This window comes from Mustela putorius, unplaced genomic scaffold (genome assembly GCF_011764305.1).
Source record: "Mustela putorius furo isolate JIRA1106 unplaced genomic scaffold, ASM1176430v1.1 tig00000129_pilon_pilon_pilon, whole genome shotgun sequence".
NCBI lineage: Eukaryota > Metazoa > Chordata > Mammalia > Carnivora > Mustelidae > Mustela > Mustela putorius.
The window spans coordinates 2739099-2758582 of record NW_025421290.1 but is presented as its reverse complement, the minus strand read 5'-3'; the positions used below and the strand labels follow the sequence as shown (position 1 = coordinate 2758582).

The 19484-nt window shown below is 37.0% G+C and overlaps 1 protein-coding gene and 1 pseudogene across 1 annotated transcript in view; one reads left to right on the top strand and one right to left on the bottom strand.

The window, feature by feature from the left end:
• MDGA2 (MAM domain containing glycosylphosphatidylinositol anchor 2) overlaps nt 1-19484 on the top strand; it is an 871541-nt gene that overhangs the window by 388813 nt on the left and 463244 nt on the right. The window lies entirely within an intron of this gene.
• Nucleotides 400-17897, bottom strand: LOC106005627 (annotated as a pseudogene).

Sequence of the window (19484 nt, the reverse complement as noted above, 5' to 3'; positions counted from 1 at the left end):
TTAGACTTTTCCATGTTTGGGTTTGGGTGGGTTTTTTATTTGTAAAGAGAATAACACACAATTGTGTGCATAATTTATAAAAGAAGAACAAAACATCGTTACTCATGAATGTCTAGATTATAAAAACTGGGAGAGCACAAAATAGCAAGATATCAACACAAATTAACCAACAGTGATTTTCAGTCTACTGTGACTCTCACTAAGTGTGAGGTCCTAGATTAAACTGTGTTTGTAGGAGTATGTCACTCTTAATGGGGAAAGAAAATTATTTCAGAAATTCAAGGGAAAATAAGGAACAAATAGTTACTTGGGGGGAGTTATTTATAAGTAAAATTTTACTAATAGTTATGTTATTTATAATTTCTTTTTTTTTTTCATTTTAACAGCTTTTATTTTACTTTATTCCTGCATCTCCTCGATTGTTTCTTCCTTATGTTTGCCCTTTCCCTTTCCTTCTTGAGGAGATTTGGGTTTTACAATTCAAGGATCTTTTTGTGGTCTTTGTCCAGTTTTAGTCTAGGGATACCCCCACCCCCCCTTGCTAGAGTGAATGCCCACATAGTCCGTGGTGCCATCCTCCTGCTCACGCTCTCTTTGTTCCATGTAGAGGACAATTTCTTCCTATGAACCCGGATGACCTTGCCAATTTGCTGACCTTTGTAGTGTCCTCACAGAACCTGTACTTCAGCCTCCTTTGGGATGGGCATGAATCAAATGTTTCCTCTCTCTCCACTGTTTGTAAAGAGGGGAAGACATAATCTTACTGCACATGTGGGAAGGTGCGTTGAAATGCCTTTTATAGTTCTTGTTTCCGTCAGAAGTCCCAAAGGGACTGAGCTTTGTTTTGGCTGCTCGCACTTTAGCGATGGTGGCAAAAGGGAAGAGTAATTTTATTTTTATTTATTTATTTATTTATTTATTTATTAATATTTTATTTATTTATTTGACAGACAGAGATCACAAGTAGGCAGAGAGGCAGGCAGAGAGAGAAGTGGAAGCAGGCTCCCTGCTGAGCAGAGAGCCCGATGTGGGGCTCGATCCCAGGACCCTGGGATCATGACCTGAGCCGAAAGCAGAGGCTTTAACCCACTGAGCCACCCAGGCGCCCCGGGAAGAGTAATTTTAATAAGTTGCAAAGAATTATCTTCTAACATTAGTGGTGTTGCTCCTTCTAGAGGGGGACAGTAATGGTGTCTTCAGCCTCTGTGATTTATCCAGAATCAGGAGGTTGTAGAGCCAGTCATGGGGCTGGGGATGGGAATTCTGACTTTATCATTCCTGCTGCTACCTGGTGCCTGTTTACAGGGCGGTGCTCCCAGGGTCTTTTCAAATTGCAGGCTCTGTATTTTACCAGGTTCTCTGGGTACTCATTTCTCATCCTTTTCTTTAGAGAAACTCCTTCCCAAAATACCTAGAACCACATTTTAGACTTTCAAATTTCATCCATTATTTTCTTTTATAATGACACAAGTTTTTTGATCGTTAGCTCACAGACTTGTTCACACAATTTCCTGTGCTTTTGTAGGGATTTTCTTTTCAAAATTGGTGGTGAGGAGGCTGGGGAGGACAGAATTACATTGGTTATTTCTAAGTGCATTTAAAAGATTAAAAATAAAAGGAAGGAAGGAATTCAGAGGTGATATCTTTGCTGCTATTGGTGGAGTGAGGATTGAAGGAGGGGCAGAGCCAAACCTTTGGGGGAAGGGAGGTTAGTCCTGTCCATATTGAGATTTGGAACCATTTTAAGTTCCTCTCTCAGATAGTGAGGATATCCATACTTGGACTGGCTCCTGTCAGAGATATGCCTTCACTTCTAAAGTGAGGAATCCCACACAGGAAAGAAAATGGCCAAGAATTACAGAAGAGGAGGAATCACCTCCTCTTTATCTCAGAAAAGCTTTAATCCTCTAAGTATAGATTTTCTCCACACGATTATGGTAGCCGAAGTTACTTGAGTAAGCAAACCTCCATGGTTTTGAAAATCTAATCAAGTAACGTATCTTCCATAGGTATCTCTTATTATTTTGAGTGTACATTCACACACACACTACCCACATACCCACATATATGCAATCTGTCCCACAGATAATTAGATACCTGCTAATTTATTAACTTGTCATTTTAAATATGCATATATTTAAAATATATACTGTATAAATAAATATATATATATATTTAAAATATATACTATAAAATATCTAAGTAGTTTGGTGTTTTTCCATCACTAGGTTTTGTCCTAAAAACACTGTCAAAAAACTTCGGCAGATCTCACTTCTCATCCTGGCCCATCTTGTCATTTGAGTGACACATAAAAGAAGAATAGATATAAAATTGTATTATAATTCCCTTTTCCCATTAACATTAATCTATATGCTTTGAATATATTTGACTTTTTTTTTTTTTTGGTACTTTCTGGGCTTGTTAAATTATAGCAACTAAAGCTCCTTTCCCTCTGGTTTCCTAAATGGCATATGCCCATATTACCAACATGAATATTAATGCTTCTCTGCTCAGTTATGTCTCTTTGACGTGACTGGTGTTCTCTAGTTTATGTAACCACTTAGTCTGTTCTATTAGGCAAAATCAGGATTGCATATACATGTGATAGAAAATTCTCATCCTGTGGCAAGAGAGTAGAAAAAAAATTGCACTGCCTTTTTTTAGAGCACGAATAACCTCAGAATAGTGTTTAAGTGTCTAATATTGCTTAATGGAAAAATCCATGGTACGGTTCAAACTAAATGAAATAATGATGTAACTTAGGGTGCTCCTTGAAACAGCATCTTAAGTAGATACTTATGTACTTCTGAGTTCGACCCCACAGCAGACATGCAGCCTCAGAGCTTGCTAGGGAATTTCATATTCTTTTAATGGAGATGGCCCCATGCTGGGCTTTTACTTTTCCAACTGTGACGGTAATAGTTAGTAATCAAGTCGTAATGTAATAATCACAACTACAGGGAAATGCTTCCTGATGTAATAGGTTGCAAGGCGAAAAAATATTGTTGTTTTTCCAGACCTTATTCCATCTGTCTTTTTCTTGTTTTTTGAAAGAATCTAGGCTTATAGGTAAAAACAGCCCCTCAAAATGCTTACACAAATAAAGCTCTATCACTTGCATAATCCTGGTGATTTTTTTTTTTTCCATCTGTGGACTCATGAAAACTCACATATTTGGGAATTTTATGTTGAAATCTGAAAAGTGTCCTGTGAGCAAGAGCCAGAGCCTTCCTAATTCTCAAGTCCCTCACATATTTAACTGGTATTTTAATGAAACAGACATCAATAAAATATTTATATTCTGTATCTTGCAGTTATCTGACTTCTTCCAAAAACTGCTTCGATATTCATAAAAAAAATGCTCCTTGCTGCTTAGAGGTATTCCTAATGCTTCTTGTATTCTGGACCCCAAAATTATCTCAACGAAGGATACAAAGTCCTTTAACTTAGAAGTGTTCTTTATAAATTCATTCGTAAAAACTATGTGGTCTATTCTGTTCATTTTTTGGATAAGGAAACTGGCCCCTGGGAAGTTAACTATCTCTGTATTCTTTACTTGCAGGGTGATACTAGTGACTATGGTTAATGATGATAATGGATCATTTCAAATGGCCTATAGCTTCTCCCCCACAAGAACAAATATATGACATAGCCTAGGTGGAGAAAATGTTCCTCTAAGAGTCCATGAAATCCTACTATATGTTGTTCTAGGCACTAGAAATTTTTAAGTTGAGATTTGAATAATTAACCAGATTAGAACGGGAGTGTCAGGGAAGGGTAGGAGCAGAAGCTTAGCCCCTAAGGCAGAAGAAGGTGCCTGTTCAAAAGTCAGTGGGTAAAAGCATGGCACCTTCTGAGAAGCAGAAGTTGGTCACTATAGAAGGGGACATTGCAGTGTCAGAGCCTGAAGAGCAAATCATGAATAGCTTGGGGAAATCCTTTTTAAGGACTTTGGTCTTCATTCCAATCCTCACTGAAATATTTTAATGAAGATATTGACAGAAGCAGACTTTAATTTTTGAAAGATTATTCTAGCTTCATGGTGAAGAATGATTAAGCATGGCGATACAGGGGATTGTGGCGAGATGGAAGGAATGGAAATCAAGCAGGAGATTCTCCTAGGCCAGAGATGATGGTAACCTAGAATAGGATAGTGGCAATAGAGATGAACAAATTTGAAACCTATTTGGAAGTATAACCTAGTAGTTTTAGTGATCAAGTAAGTGTACTGCTCAACATCAAATACACTTAGGGCTTCAGGTTTAAACACTGGGTGGATAGAGTACAAGTGAGATAGAGATCCCAGGTCTAACAAACATAGTGGAATTAAGAACAGGCTTATGAGTTCGGTAGGTGTGGGTTTGGATTTCTGCTTTATCCCCAGCGTTATTTGGGCTAGTTATTTAGTCTTATGTAAACCCCACCAGTGTGCTCACCTTTAAAATGAGGATAATAGAGGGCACCTGGGTGGCTCAGTCACTTGAGCATCAGACTCGATTTTGGCTCAGATCATGACATCAGGGATGAGAGATTGGGCCCTGTGTCAGGCTCTGTGTCCGACCCACCTTGTCTCATCACTCAGTGTGGAGTCTGCTTGAGATTCTCTCTCCCCTACTTGCTCTATATCAAATAAATAAATAAAATGAGAATAACAGAAGTACTTCCCCCATGTGACTGTGAGGGTTATATGAGGTACTATATATGCCAACCAGATCAGTGCTTAGCAATAGTGGTTGATACTAATAGGGTTAGTTGCAATAATATCAGTAAAGGTTTTTAGAGGCTAAAGATTATGGTTTCTGTATACTTTATGTGGAAGGTATTAGGATTTGTGGCTTTCTCTTTAAAGGCTTGGAAACTATGCGATTAGAAGGTACTGAACTTCTGTGCTGTTAGGAACTTGGGCTCATTAGTTTTAGTCTGTATTAACATGGAAGGCCTCTGAAGTGAGAATAGATTATACTGACACCACTGATCCTCACAGTAGCATTGTGATTTTTTTTTTTTTAAGATTTATTTATTTATTTGACAGAGAGCTAGAGAGAGAGAGAGGTCAAGTAGGCAGATCAGTAGGCAGGGGAAAGGGGGAAGCAGGCTTTCCACTGAGCAGGGAACCTGATGGGGGACTTGATCCCAGGACCCTTGGATCACGACCTGAGCTGAAGGCAGCTGCTGAACTGAGTGAGTCCCCCCAAGCGCCCCAGCACTGAAATTTTTCTAGGACTTTTCAGAGATTTGCCCAGCAATTTTTTTCTTTTTTTTTTTTTTGAACAACTTATCATATCATAAATCATCCAGTTTAAAGAAGATATAATTCCCCAAACAAAAGCAAACACTGGCACAGTATTATCAAGTTCATGCCCTGCATTTAGTCTTTCCAAGAACTTAAAAGAAGATAGTAACATATTTCAACTACCATGAGTAGAAATATAGCAACCAATAAAAAAAAGTATATAGTGTATTTAGATGATGTTTAAAATATGGATTTTAGGGCGCCTGGGTGGCTCAGTGGGTTAAGCCGCTGCCTTCGGCTCAGGTCATGATCTCAGGGTCCTGGGATCGAGCCCCGCATCGGGCTCTCTGCTCCACAGGGAGCCTGCTTCCCTCTCTCTCATTCTCTCTCTGCCTGCCTCTCTGCCTACTTGTGATCTCTGTCTGTCAAATAAATAAATAAAATCTTTAAAATAAAAAATAAATAAATAAATAAATAAAATATGGATTTTACTATCCTGAAGATAGATATAAGCTTAAATCTTGATTAGCTGTAATAACAGAAGCTGTGGTATACTTGAGCCAGCACTTAATGGCTTGTGAAAGGTGATTGTTAAATACACATGTTATTAAACATTAAATATGATCTTATGATTAAATAAATTATATTAAAACCGAAGGTAATAAATCTTCAAAACTAATCACTTCTTAATTATTTTACTATGTCTTGTTATCAATATTCTTGATGTTATTTATTTCTCTTCTATCTCTATGGTAGAGATATCTCTTTCTAACTTTGCATTCAGTGTCTTTATATTGGTAATTTGATATCAGCTCTTCTGGAAGCATTTACACCACAGAAATTGGCAAATGGTAAGTGTCAAGGCTTTGTGTTTTGTTGGAGAACTGGTTGTTAAACATTTGCTAGCACACTGCTGAACAAAGGTAACCACTTGAAGATATAATCTGAAAGATATTGACAAGGAGCAAAACAAGGAAAAGCACTAATCAGGAAGAAAACATTTAAAAATTCTTTGGTGCTTCCTTAGAAGGTAAACCTTGGAATGTAGAAAGCTTAGTTGTTTTGAATGTAGAAAACTTAGTTGTTATGCCATTTTTTTTACCTACTTGGAAGAAAGAATTATGAATTTTAATAATAGTTGTTTATTGGTTTTTGTTTACTACCTTTTGTTTACCACCTTGATGGTGATATCTATAAAGACATGAAAATCTGCAATGATTTGAAAGCAGAGAAGTGAAGATTTCTTCGCCAAGTAATTTTCAGCAAGACATGAGTTTTTAGTGAGCACTGTAGTACAGCGCTCAGAAGTACAAATATAGGAGAGGGGCTCAGAAATAGGACCTCTCTGCTCCTTGGAAACATTTGTGGCTATTAAATTATTCTCCAAGGACATCTTGACTTAAAGAGATTGCTTTTTAATTTTTTTCCTGGGTTCAGGGAATGGTGAAAATGGTAAATTCTGTGAAATAAATAAATAAATTCTGTGAAATAAATTCTGTGATACTTTGAGTATCACAGCTTTAGATAAATCTGTGACAAAATGGGACATGACTTGGAGAGCTTATGTAACACCACAGAGGCGGGCTGGCTTAGTCATAAGTTAGTGCTTATTGGGGTTTTTGAACTCAGGGTCATTTTGTTATTTTTCCTCATGAAAGAGAAAAAGAGACATCATGACCAATGACATCATAAAACTTAGGATAAGGTGAATCATTGTCAGTTGTAGTATAAGGATGGCTTACAACATAGGCTGTGAGTGGATATTCAGACAATCACAAGGCAAATGTGAATGGTTTTGCTGTGCTGTTGTGATCCCTGCAATGACATGAGGTCTGGGAGTTGGCCTATGAGGGTATGATACCATTGCAGTGAATTTGTTGTAGCTTTCTAGCTCCTTTGCCTGTGATGACAATCATGTTAGTCCTAAATATAGGACATCATCAGTCATTCTACTGTAGGAGTTTTTTAAATGAGTACCTCACTGAAACGTGAAAAACCAGTAGTAGATCAGAGATCTTTCTAATACAAAGAAAGGATGACCTCTCACAAGGAAGTATAAATCAAATATGTTTTGGGAGAGGCTTGAAAAATGCTGTTCCATACCACGATTTAACCATACCTGCCTTAGTATTTTTCTTTATTGCATACCAAAATGAGATTATAAGACTGAAGGTGGAAAATTACACTTTGTAATTTGAATCTACATAACTAAGTAAATCTCGATTCTTTAAGTTCTAAGATTTGAGGTTATGGAGAGTCAGATCTCTATGATTCTACTTACCTAGATTTAAGGCAGGGGAAGGAACTGAGTAGCTGGGATGTGACCAGGAGGATCTAGCCTGGATGGTGGGCAGGCAAGAGCTACACAGCGGGGGAATACCCTGGCGAATTTGCCTCTATCCAAGGTTACCCCACAGACTGCCTGGTAGGCTCTAGAATCAAATTTTTCAGTGAACTTGAGAGGTAGGCTCATGCCAACTAAAACCACGATAATTTTAAGTTTATTGGTTTCCTTGTTTATTTATTATGAGAAATGCAATGGCTAAGGAGGTAGTTTCATTCTTTGACTGGAATATTATTACATTGTTAGAAAGCTCTAAGGAAAGCCAAATTTTTACCAAGCCACATTTAGCATAAATTAGGTTTCAAAAAATCTATTCTGTTCATGTGTGCAGGTAAAGTCCGAGATACCAGATACTGTCAGGACAGATGTTAGCACCTTTTTGTCCTATCTTTCCTGGTCATTGCTTGAACAGGGATGACCATCTGCATCTTTTGATGATACTTTGTTCCTCTGTTCAACTTCTGTCCCTTAGATCGTTGGTCAATGGTGAGGTTGCGCCAGCAAATGCACTGGGCAAGCAAGGAAAATATTAGAATTTCCATTTGTGCTTATCTCCATAATTTACATAATATATAATGATTATATAAATGGTATATAGTGAAAAGTATATATTGGTCACTGTTCTAAGGGCTTTAAGTTGATTAGTTCATTTGATCTTTAGAATAGCTTTGTGAGAAGACATCAGATGAAGCCCAGAGTAGTCACCTGATTTGTCCAGAATAGAGGAGCTGAGATTCAAATCCAGGTTGTCTGGCTTCATATTCTATGCTCTTAACCATGACACCACACCACTTTTCCAAAGTAATCCCTAGGTATAATTTATAGATGAATGAATCCATATATGTTAGTGAATACTATTTATTGGTGGTACCGTACAAGTGAACCATTTTATAAACCTCAGACTCTTCTTTCTGGTTTGGGAGATTTTTCTCACATCTCTATGCATCTCCCATGCCCTGATCTGCTTGTTGTATGTCGGTCTTATAAGCAAAATGCCTGTGGGTAATCACAGCTCACTGCTCACACCCATCCCCAAGGGTGTCCATGTTCTTAAAGTGGTTTTCTGGCATCACCTTTAATAATCCCAAGGTCACTCCAACAACATTTACTGTCATCAGATTTAATGAATGTTTCTTTCTTCATAACTAATTCAAAGACCAGAGAATTCTCCAGTCAGCTTGTTTAATGTGGAAAAAAAAAAAAATTCTCCACAAGAGTATGAAGGATAGCACTTTCCTCATAAGTTGTGTGTTTAGTTTACTCTCATTATCTCCATCACACAGGTAGGCTCATAAGACAAGGAAGCCTCATTCAAGGAGAGAGGTTAGTTTCTTTCATCTGAGCATGGCAAGTACCCAGATGCTTGAACATATGCAACAGACCAAGAGTAATTCAGAAAATAGCATCAAGTGTAAGGGGGGGAAACCTTTTTCTGAAGTGAGATTCTTTCTAAAGGTGTTTTTGCTGCTGTACTTGGCATCTTGTTAATAAAAATATTACTTGGGCTATTTTAGTTCTCTCCATACTTATGTGATATAGCACTGTGACTTAGGCCATCTGTTTTTAACATCTTATATCATTCTTTGCCGCTTTTAGCAGATGAATCTTCCAAACAACAGTTCATGAAACTTAATCCTTTCCTCCTTATTGCATCACCTTTTTCTTTGTTAAAATCCTGTGCATATCCCAGAGCTAACTCTGTATTCCACTCTTCACCACCTTGCGTTGAGATGTAAACAAGGGATATTTAGTAAGGTAGAGACCATATTGTTGTAAAATGTTTTAGCTAAGTATCATTTTGTCCATTCCAATTTGATGGTTTCACTTTGTTTTGTTTAAATCCTGAACTTAGTATTTTAATGAGCTTGAAGAATATGGTAGATAGAAGACATCAATAATGTGCTACAGGTTTCAAGAGCCGATGATTGATTGGTCCTTTTAACTATATTTCTCCAAACCCTCTTTATGCCTCCATGGCTTTCGCTGTCATTGCTATGTGATATGACATCGAAGTGATTTGCTTTTGCTTAACTTTCATGCCATTCTTGTCCGTATTATTAACTCAGTGGGCTAGAATGCTAATAACTTTAAATAGCCCATTGGTTGTCATAGTAACTGATATTAAAGCTAAATATAAGTCTGTCTCTTGGATTTCACATTTAAACCGTTGCTGGAATTTGCATACTTTAGGAACTTGATGGACTGATGATAGGACTTTGTACAGAGGGGGGCCTTGAACATTTAGGTTTGAAGTAGGAGTTGATTTAGTCACATCTGGTTTTCAGCCCTTAGTTTATGATTTGTTCAAATCAGTCCAGTTCCATCAGATATATGTTCAGAGACCCCTAAAAAAGATGCTCATCTAAACATTACAAGGGTTATATAGACAAAAGTTTTACTTTTCTAAATTGTTGCTATTCACTGTGGATATTTTCCGTGCTGGTTTACTCTTTTACTTACCGGTGTGATGATTTCTATAATGTTCCTAAATTGCTTTTAAAATCACACTCTGAGAAGGGGTGCCTGGGTGGCACAGCCAGTTTTAGCTCAGGTCATGATCTCAGGGTCCTGAAATCAAGCCCTACAAAAGGGTCGGCGCTCAGCGTGAATCTGCTTAAGACTCTCTCTCCCTCTGTTCACCCCCACCCCTGCTGCCCTGCTCACATTCTCTCTCTCTCTAAATAAAAATACATCTTTAAAGTAATAAAATAATAAAGGTTAATTACAGCCTGAATGCTGAGAAGAGAGAGGCACGTTCAAGGAAGCCTTTTAGAGATGACTGCTGGATACCACCTATGCTCGTTTTAGGGGCCTTCTTCCTCCTATCTAGGGGCTTCATACAGACTTCACCTCTGTCTTCAAGCCTGACTGTCCTCTTTCACTTCTCTTGTGTCACTCTTTTCCCAAAAATATGTGCACTTCATTGAGCACACGAAATTTTATTATAGTTCTAGGCAATCTCTGAGAGCAAGCTGACTAGGTATTAATTTATGTTGTGTTAATTTAAATAACTCATTACTCTCATCCTAACTGTGTAATCTTTCCAGGTAGTTCACACATAGCATTATATTTTGGGCTCTGCTATCCTTTTTTTACCCCTGAAATTAGCATTTCTTTTTTCCACCTAGCACCAGTTTGAGGCTGAATGAATTTTCTCCCTCGATCTCTGGAGATGCAGAGTTATTTTCTGTCTAGGCTCCCACCCCCAGCTTCCAGAAGAAAGAACACTCTGTTATCAGCCGCAGCTTATCTGTTGAATATGTATGAAGCATCCTAGATGTTGGACAGTCTTGTCAGTCTCTTATATAATAATTTGGTGGTGACATTGAGTCTTCTCCCTTCCCCCATATTTCTTGAACTAGCCCCTTTTCTGTTCTGAATATGCAATATCCTGTTCTGCTCCTGGGTCCCCATCTACTCTCTCAGATTCCTTTTCACCAGAATTCACTTTCCAATGACAGCAAGCCCTTATTTTCTAAAACTCTATTTTTTTTCTAAGTTCCTACTTTACCACACACACACACACATATGCGCCCAAGTCTTTCAGTAGCGACATCTAGAATAGTGTTAAACATGTACCAATGGACTATTAATTCTCTGGGTTGTCAAATAATCTTACAAGGGAAAAGGGTTCTGTGTTCAAAAATTATTTAGAAGGGCTGAATTAAACAAGGCAAACAGAGAACCGTGAACAGTGACTATTCACCAGAGAACAGTGAATATTATGAATCTCTTAAGAAGGAAAGAACAAAAGCATTCCTGAAACATGTCTACCTCATGAAAGTTTTAGAACGCTTATTTGTGAGATTTTGTTACCTTTCTTTTCCTTCCTTCCTCCCTTCCTTTCTTTCCTCTCTCTCTCTCTCTTTTTTTTCTTTATGCCTTAGCAGCAATCTTCAAACAAATGTCTGTGAGTAGAGGAATAGTTTTAAGGGAATTAACGAGAGTATTTTCAATTTCTTTAAAATTGATATGCTTTAGAGAGGATTGGGGGGTTTTAAGTTGTCACCCCACCATCCATGATAATCACTGTTAGACTTTTATACAAAAAAATACAACAACAATACAACACCAACACTTAGAGTTAACAGCCTTAATCTTATTTTTGGTGTATTACCTCAGGGTGAGGAAAACAAAAACAAAAACAAAAACCTTCAAGAAACCAAACAAATGGAAACTAGTTTTGGAGTTGAAAAGGTAAGTGACTTCTGTTTGGGTAACAGATTTTTCCCACAGCTAAGATAGTTTCCAATTCTTTTTGCTTTCAACAGAATTGAAGATGAAGTTCTTAATGAAGACAACTTCTTAATGAAGTTATTACTAAATAGGTTACTGGAAATAATGTTCGATGATGTGGGATGGCACTGTATGTTATTTTTCCCAAAGCTGGAATTTCAAAGAAGTAAAATTCCTCTATTCTTATTTATATGAGCACTTCTCTCAGATTTTCATTAGGAGAATGAAAAATAGAAAAAGAGGGATGTTGAACCCTTAGTTTCATTCTAGCCATAATGATTGTTTAGTATACATGAATTAATTTGAAAAAAAGTAGCTTTATTCATTGGATTAAGAGATACATTTTCAATAAATACTTTTCAAAAAATATAATGTATTTATATTTTTAGATCAATTACGTACTAATATGATTTTAGTGATGACTCAAAGTACTTTAATCTCAACCTCAAAAATACACTCCATTTCTCCCACAGGTAATATGAAACATTAATCAGTAAATGACTTTCAAGCATATAAACATATTACCTCAAGATAAAATACTCTGGGGAAAAGTGAAATGAAACATGATTCCATGAGGAAAAAAATGATGTAAAATGTCTATTACCAAGACCATGTTTTCATATTTTAACAGATGATATTGAGCATACCCCCCTTTTATTCTCCATAAGTTATGGCTGTTTATTGAGCAAAAAGTGACAAAACTTTTTTCATCCCATCTTTGAAAGGATAGGTTTTGCTAAATGTACAACATCAAAGATGTTATTATAAGTGGTTGCTAAAAAGGAAAATAAGGAAAACATAAATGTTCTCTTTTAGTTATAGGTGAATTTAGTTAATCTCAAAGTCAGAACTTTGGCAGATTTTAACTTTGGAGGCAAGCCAAAGTTCTTTTTTTATTGTTAAAAAATTTGAAATTAATATATAATCCATATACCATAAAATTCACCCTTTTAACGTGTAACAATTCAGGGGTTTTAATATCTTCACAATCCATGGATCCTGTTAAGTGAATGATATAATCATATTATTTTCAAATCTCAATAGTTACCTTACATCTTTGCAACTAAAGTTAAGAGAATAATGTTAGAGGCTAACCTGAAAATATGTGAGGTATACTTGGATTTTAGCAGTTAGTCTTTTAGGAGATATGTGGGCAAAAATGTTTGAAGAACACAACTCTACATAAGATTCTTTGGGAAACATTGATCTCGGACTCCACATTCTTGTTCTGGTTCTTATTTTCCCATGTCCTTCCCATTTTTTCAGGCTAAGTGTCTGTTTCTGGATAGAGCTCCTGAAAAACTATGAAATGGATTGATTATGCAGTTTAGATAATAGGTAATAGATTTAGGGTTCAACCATTACAAAAATCTTACCGAGCAACACTATGTATCAGGCACAATTCTAGGTGCTGGACAAACTATCAGTGAAAGAAATGACACGAGTCCCTGTTCTTGGAGTGCCTGGGTGTCTCAGTTGTTAAGCGTCTGCCTTCAGCTCAGGTCATGATCCCAGGATACTCAGATCAAGTCCCACATGGGGCTCTCTGCTCCACTGAAAGCCTCCTTCACCCTCTCCCACTCCCCCTGCTGGTGTTCCCTTCCTCACTGTGTCTCTCTCTGTCAAATAACAAATAAAATCTTAAAAAAAAAAAAAAAAAAAAAAAAAAAAAGAATATACTGATAAGGGGACAAAGACAAAGCACAACTATATAAGTAAAATATAAGAGTAGGAGCACTGTGAATTGTGTAAGACTGATGAATCACAGACCTGAACCCCCTTAACAAATAATGCGTTATATGTTAATAAAAAAATTTAAAAAATGTGTTTGAAAAAAAAGAGTAGGAGTTGTGGAGAGCTGAAAGTGGTTTATTTCAAGTTTCAATAAAATGTTCAGGGAAAGCTTCAGTGAAAAGCTGATATTTGAGCAAGTACTTGAAGGAGGTATCGGGGTATGGCAAAACATTTTCGGAAGAGGACATAACAAGGACAATATCCCTGAGATGAGATCATACCAATTGTTAATGAGGAAAAGGTCAGAGTGCCTGGACTAGTGTGAGCTATAAGAGCATAAGAGATGAGATCTGAGAGACAAGGAGGGCAGAAGCACAGGGTCGTGTTGACTGTTGAAAGAATGCTGCTTTTTATTCTCAGCTGAAGTTGTTTGGAGTGTTTTGAGCAGAGGAGTATACATGCTGCCAGCCACAGTGTAAATGATAACTAAATTTATTTTAAACCTGGACTTTCTTAACCTGACACTATCTCTACATATATCCATTTCTCTCCCTGTCTATACCTTTCTAGCCTACTCTTGTCTCCTTTATTTTTCTATTTGTTCCCCTGCCCTTTTTTTCTCTTTCCCTTTTTCACACCTCTGTCCATATATAACTAAATATTTTTTAAATTTATTACATTTAATAAAAATTTTGTGTCATTTTTCTCCCAAATTAAACAGCCAATGACCTTGAACCTAATCAAATATAATAGAGAAAAAAATATATATGCTATTTAACATCATGATTAAGTAGAATCACTTCTTCCCTTAATGGAGTGTCAGAATTTCCTTCTAGAGAAATGATCTTTGGGTAGCATATTATCTTCTTTAAGTGTATAAGATGAGCACTTGAATGCCTGGTTTGGTTGGAAAGGAAGAAGCAAATAGATATAAATTGTTTTACTAGAGAAATGCTCCGAGATTTGCTAGTAAGGGAAACCAGAGAAGGGGAGGAGGGGAGTCAGAGGGTGAGGCAGAAGGAGAAAGCAGTTAGAGAGAGAGAAGGGTCACTGAGCAACATGGGAGGGGAGGGCACTGTTTGTTAAAGTGTCAGCTACTGATAAACTCCTGATTGGAATGGAGGGAAAGTAGATGAAAGATTTTTGGAGGTGCAAGTATTTAATATTGTATTGTCAGCAGTTTTCCTGGTAATCCTACAATGTAACCCCCACCTCTCCTCCCAGTTATTCCAAAATTCAGTAGTCTCCTACACATGCTCTAGATGAATCATCTTAACACCAAGTGAAAGGGAATGTATTATAGGTTGATGTGGAGCATGGAGAAGAAAAATAGCCATGGGAATGTGATATAAGTGAGATCAGAGGTTCAGAAAAACCTAGAAATTTGAATTTACAAAAACAGAAAGCTAAAATAACCCAAGCCTTGAATTTGTGGAAATCTGGAAGTGCGATTCAAATGTCCCATTAAACGTAGATGGGGGAGGGTCAATTTAATTTTATGTAAAACTCTCAGTGGTCAGAATGACCTCAGCTAGCATCTAGACTACATGTACAAATAGCGCTTGCTTCCAGTAACACCTACTCTCCAGTTTCGTTTACCAGACAAGCAGGATTAACATGAGGGTAATGCTCAGACAGAAGAATAGTGTACTGGGAAATTGACTGTTGTTAAAAACACATTGAATGAGACCAAGAAATGTGGTACGAGAAGCTATAACTAGCAGACGCCAAAATGAAAGCCGTGCAACTATGAAACCAAATTGCCATTTTTAAGTAACAAGGGAAAGAAAAGTCCAGTTTCAGTGACATCTCTTCTTGTGAAAATTGAGTAAGTCAACCAAAAGTGAACATTGAAAAGAGGAGAAAGGGGGTAGAGTCTGGAAAAATTCCTCGAGGAGAAGATACTGCAAATACATTTTTGAAAAGTTCCTGTAGCTGATGCAGATATAGGCCAGATGGACAAAGCTAAGCACTAACAACCTGGACGTAGACACCTATCCACACTCAAAAAATACAAATCTGCTCATGTTATCCCCTTGCATAACAGCACCTGTGGAAACGTGTTCTGGCTTTTGTTGACAACACTTCCTCCATCCCTCACGATTCTGTGGTATGCCATGTTCCAATCAACCCATTGCCAGGCTCTTCTCTGACATACAGTTTTCCTTCGCACTGCTATATTTTGGCTAAGATTTGGAACATGTTCTTTGTTAATCTATAGTATCTTTAATACTTTAGGTATTTCAATATTTTGAAATCTTTGGATGTTTCATAATTTGGAAACCAATAATTTAATAATTTGGAAGGGTCACAATATTTGTGTTAAACTTTTCCTCTACCACTTCCTAGCTGAAGACCTACATCAAGTTATTCAACCCTATGAACCCTATGAATCCCTCAGTTTACCTAATCACACCCCATCCATCTCACAGTAGCTAATTTAGTTTTATATAATGTTGAGATAATTAAATGAGATAATACATTTGAGGATCAGCTACAACAGTGCTGAGAAAATAGTGCCTACTAAATAAATGTTTGTTTTCTTAAACTTACCGAATCACCATTTTTCAAAGATGACATATGAATGACCAACAAATAAATGAAAAATGCCTTATACCTTCAATGATTAGAGAAAGTCAAATCAAACCACAATGAAATATTATCTCACACCTGTCAGAATGACTAAAATTAACAACTCAGGAAACAACAGATGTTGGCAAGGGTATGGAGAAAGGGGACCCCTCCTACACTGTTGGTGGGAATGCAAGCTGGTGCAACCACTCTGGAAAATAGTATGGAGCTTCCTCAAAATGTTAAAAGTAGAACTAGCCTTTTACCCAGCAATTGCACTACTAGGTATTTACCCAAAGGATACAAAAATACTTATTGGAAGGAACACATGCACCCTGAAGTTTATAGCAGCATTATCAACAATAGTCAAATTATGGAAAGAATGCAAATGTTCATTGACTGATGAGTAGATAAAGAGGAAGTGGTACACACACACACATACACATTCACATGCACAGGAATATTACTTAGCTACTAAAAAAGAATGAAACCTTACCACTTGCAATGATATGGGTGGGGCTAGAATATAATGCTAGGCAAAATAAATCAGAGAAACAAATGCCATATGGTTTCACTTATATGTGGAATTTAAGAAACGAGAAAGGGGAAGGAAAAAAGAGAGATGCAAACCATAAAACAGACTCTTAACTATAGAGAACAAACTGAAGGCTGATGGAGGGAAGTGGGTGAGGGGATGGGTTAAATGGGTGTTGGGTATTAAGGAGGGCACCTGTTGGGATGAGCACTGGGTTTCACATACAAGTAATGAATTACTAAATTCTATACCTGGCTAATATTACACTCTATTTTACTAAATTTAACTAAATTTAACTTAGTTAACTGAATTTAACTAAAAACTTGAAACTAAGAAAACAAATAAAAACAATTAAAACTCACAATCTTTTGAATGACTACTATCTAAAAAGCAGAAAATAATAGTCATTAATGTGGTTGTAGGGAAATTGGAACCCTTGTGCCTTGTTGATAGGAATATAAAATGATGTAGCCTCTATGGAAAACAGTGTGGAAATTACTCAAAAAATGAAATTCTGTCTGATCCAACAATCCCACTTCTGAATATATGTCCATAATGGCGAAGGCAGGATCTCAAATATGTATTTGAACACCCATATTCATAGCAGCATTATTCACAATGGCCAAGAAATGGAAGAATCCAAGTGTCCAGCATCAGATGAATAGATAAAATGTGGTATATACAGTGGAATATTATTCAGTCCTATAGAAGGAAGGAAAACTTGCCACATGCTACAATATGAATGAAGCTTCAAGACATTTTATTAAATTAAATAAGCCAGTCACAAAAAGATGAATACTGTATGATTCCACTTCTCTGTGTAATCAGAATCCCAGAAACATAAAATAGAATGGTGGTTGCCGGGGGCTAAGAGCAGGGAGGAACCAGGAGTTGTTTAATGGGTATGCAACTTTAGTTTTGCCACATGAGAAGATTCTAGAGATCTGTTGCACAACAATGTGATTATATTTAACAGCATTGAATTGTATAATTAAAAATGGTTTAAAAAGTCTTAAAAAAATAAGTCACCGAAAAAAAAATGTTTTTTTCTTTTATCTAGACTTCACTCTTACCCTTTTTCCTAATGCCTTTGAGAATTCCTTCCAATCTTTATTAGCAACTGTCCCAATGTCTAATAATAATAATAATTACCTCTTCACCTGTTGTATTTCTCCCAAGAAGGAATGCTCCTTGAAGACAGAATCCAAGTCGTATTTCCCCTTGCATTTCCACCCATAACCCATGCCTGACATATCTTGATGATTCAGTGAACGAGTAAAGAATAGAATCATCAACCATTTGCCATCAATTTCAACCCAGATTTTCTTTTTAAAGATTTATTTATTTATTTATTGGAGAAAGAGGGCACGCACTGGAGCAGAGAGAAGGGCAAAGGGGGAGGGAGAGAGAGAGTCTCATGCAGCCTGCCTACAGAGCGCAGAGCCCAGGACCCTGAGATCATGACCTGAGTCAAAACCAAGAGTCAGATGGTTAACTGACTGAGCCACCCAGGTGCCCCTCAACCCAGCTTTAAAAAAGGCAGGGGGGATGGGGAACCAGACACAACACAATGAAACCACTTTACAGTACTCAGACATCACGTTCCTTGGACAGCAGACCCTGAAGTGCCAGTATGGGTTTGCTTTCCATTAATTGGTTTGTAAGTAGGAAAGACTCTAATGTTGATTTTCATGGGCTGAGCTTCCCTAGCAAGTTATTTTCTCAATTTCATAAAGAAAAGCTGCCAAAGAAGTATTAACTGGCATATTGTCCTTATGTCTGATATTTCCTGTTTCAGTCATTTCTATTTTTCATAAGATATTCCTGTTAGAAAGTGGCTTTTTGTTTTCTTGCAAAATTATTGTATGCAGCATGTCACACATAAATATTGTTTTCTTTTTTTACTGAGACATCACTCTCACCTTGTCCTTCTCACCACCCTTTTGGTAATTTTTGATATTTTCTAACAAACAGATGTATTTAGTGTGTTGGTAGGCATCAAGCTTTTGTTTGAAGTTGTCACTCCCAAACTGTGCTCCTGTTAACACTCTCATTTTATCACCAAAATGGAATAATGCTGTTGTGTCTCAATATGCAGCAAAAACACAGAATTTTAACAGATTAAATTTTCTTAATTCTATGTGTTTTTTCCATAAATAATTTTAAACCTTTAGAGCTATTACTAGCTTACTAGATTATGAAAACATAACTATCTATCCCATAATAATAGAAATGTGCAAAACTAGGACTAAATATTTTTGTCCCTTTTTGAGACAGGACCTGGGTATGCATGCCATCATTGTATTTTATGTGAAAATATGGATGCCTTCCACATTTAAATATATCCCAACCTTTTCTGTTCTGAAAGTGGTCTGCCTGAATAAGTTTGAAATTTTATTTGTTATTTTTTATGAGAGTATCTCGTTTTTTTTTTTTTTAAAGATTCTATTTTTTTGACAGAGAGAGAGAGAGACGGCAAGAGAGGGAACACAGGCAGGGGGAGTGGGAGAGGGAGAAGCAGGCTTCCTGCTGAGCAGGGAGCCCTATGTGGGGCTTGATCTCAGGACTCTGGGATCAGGATCCGAGCCGAAGGCAGGCACTGTTTTAACAGACTGAGCCACTCAGGCACCCCATAGACTATTTTATTTTTAACAGTGTTTCTGTACTACATGAGATTCTTATATTTAGGATTCTAGATTTTTCTAATCTTTATCTTTACTTTTCATCAACACGTGCACCCCTCCCCTCTTCCTCTCTGTGTGTGAAAGGGCCTGATTCAGTAAAAACTGATATCTTTTTTGCCATTTTACAAATCTAGATTGGGACTGAAG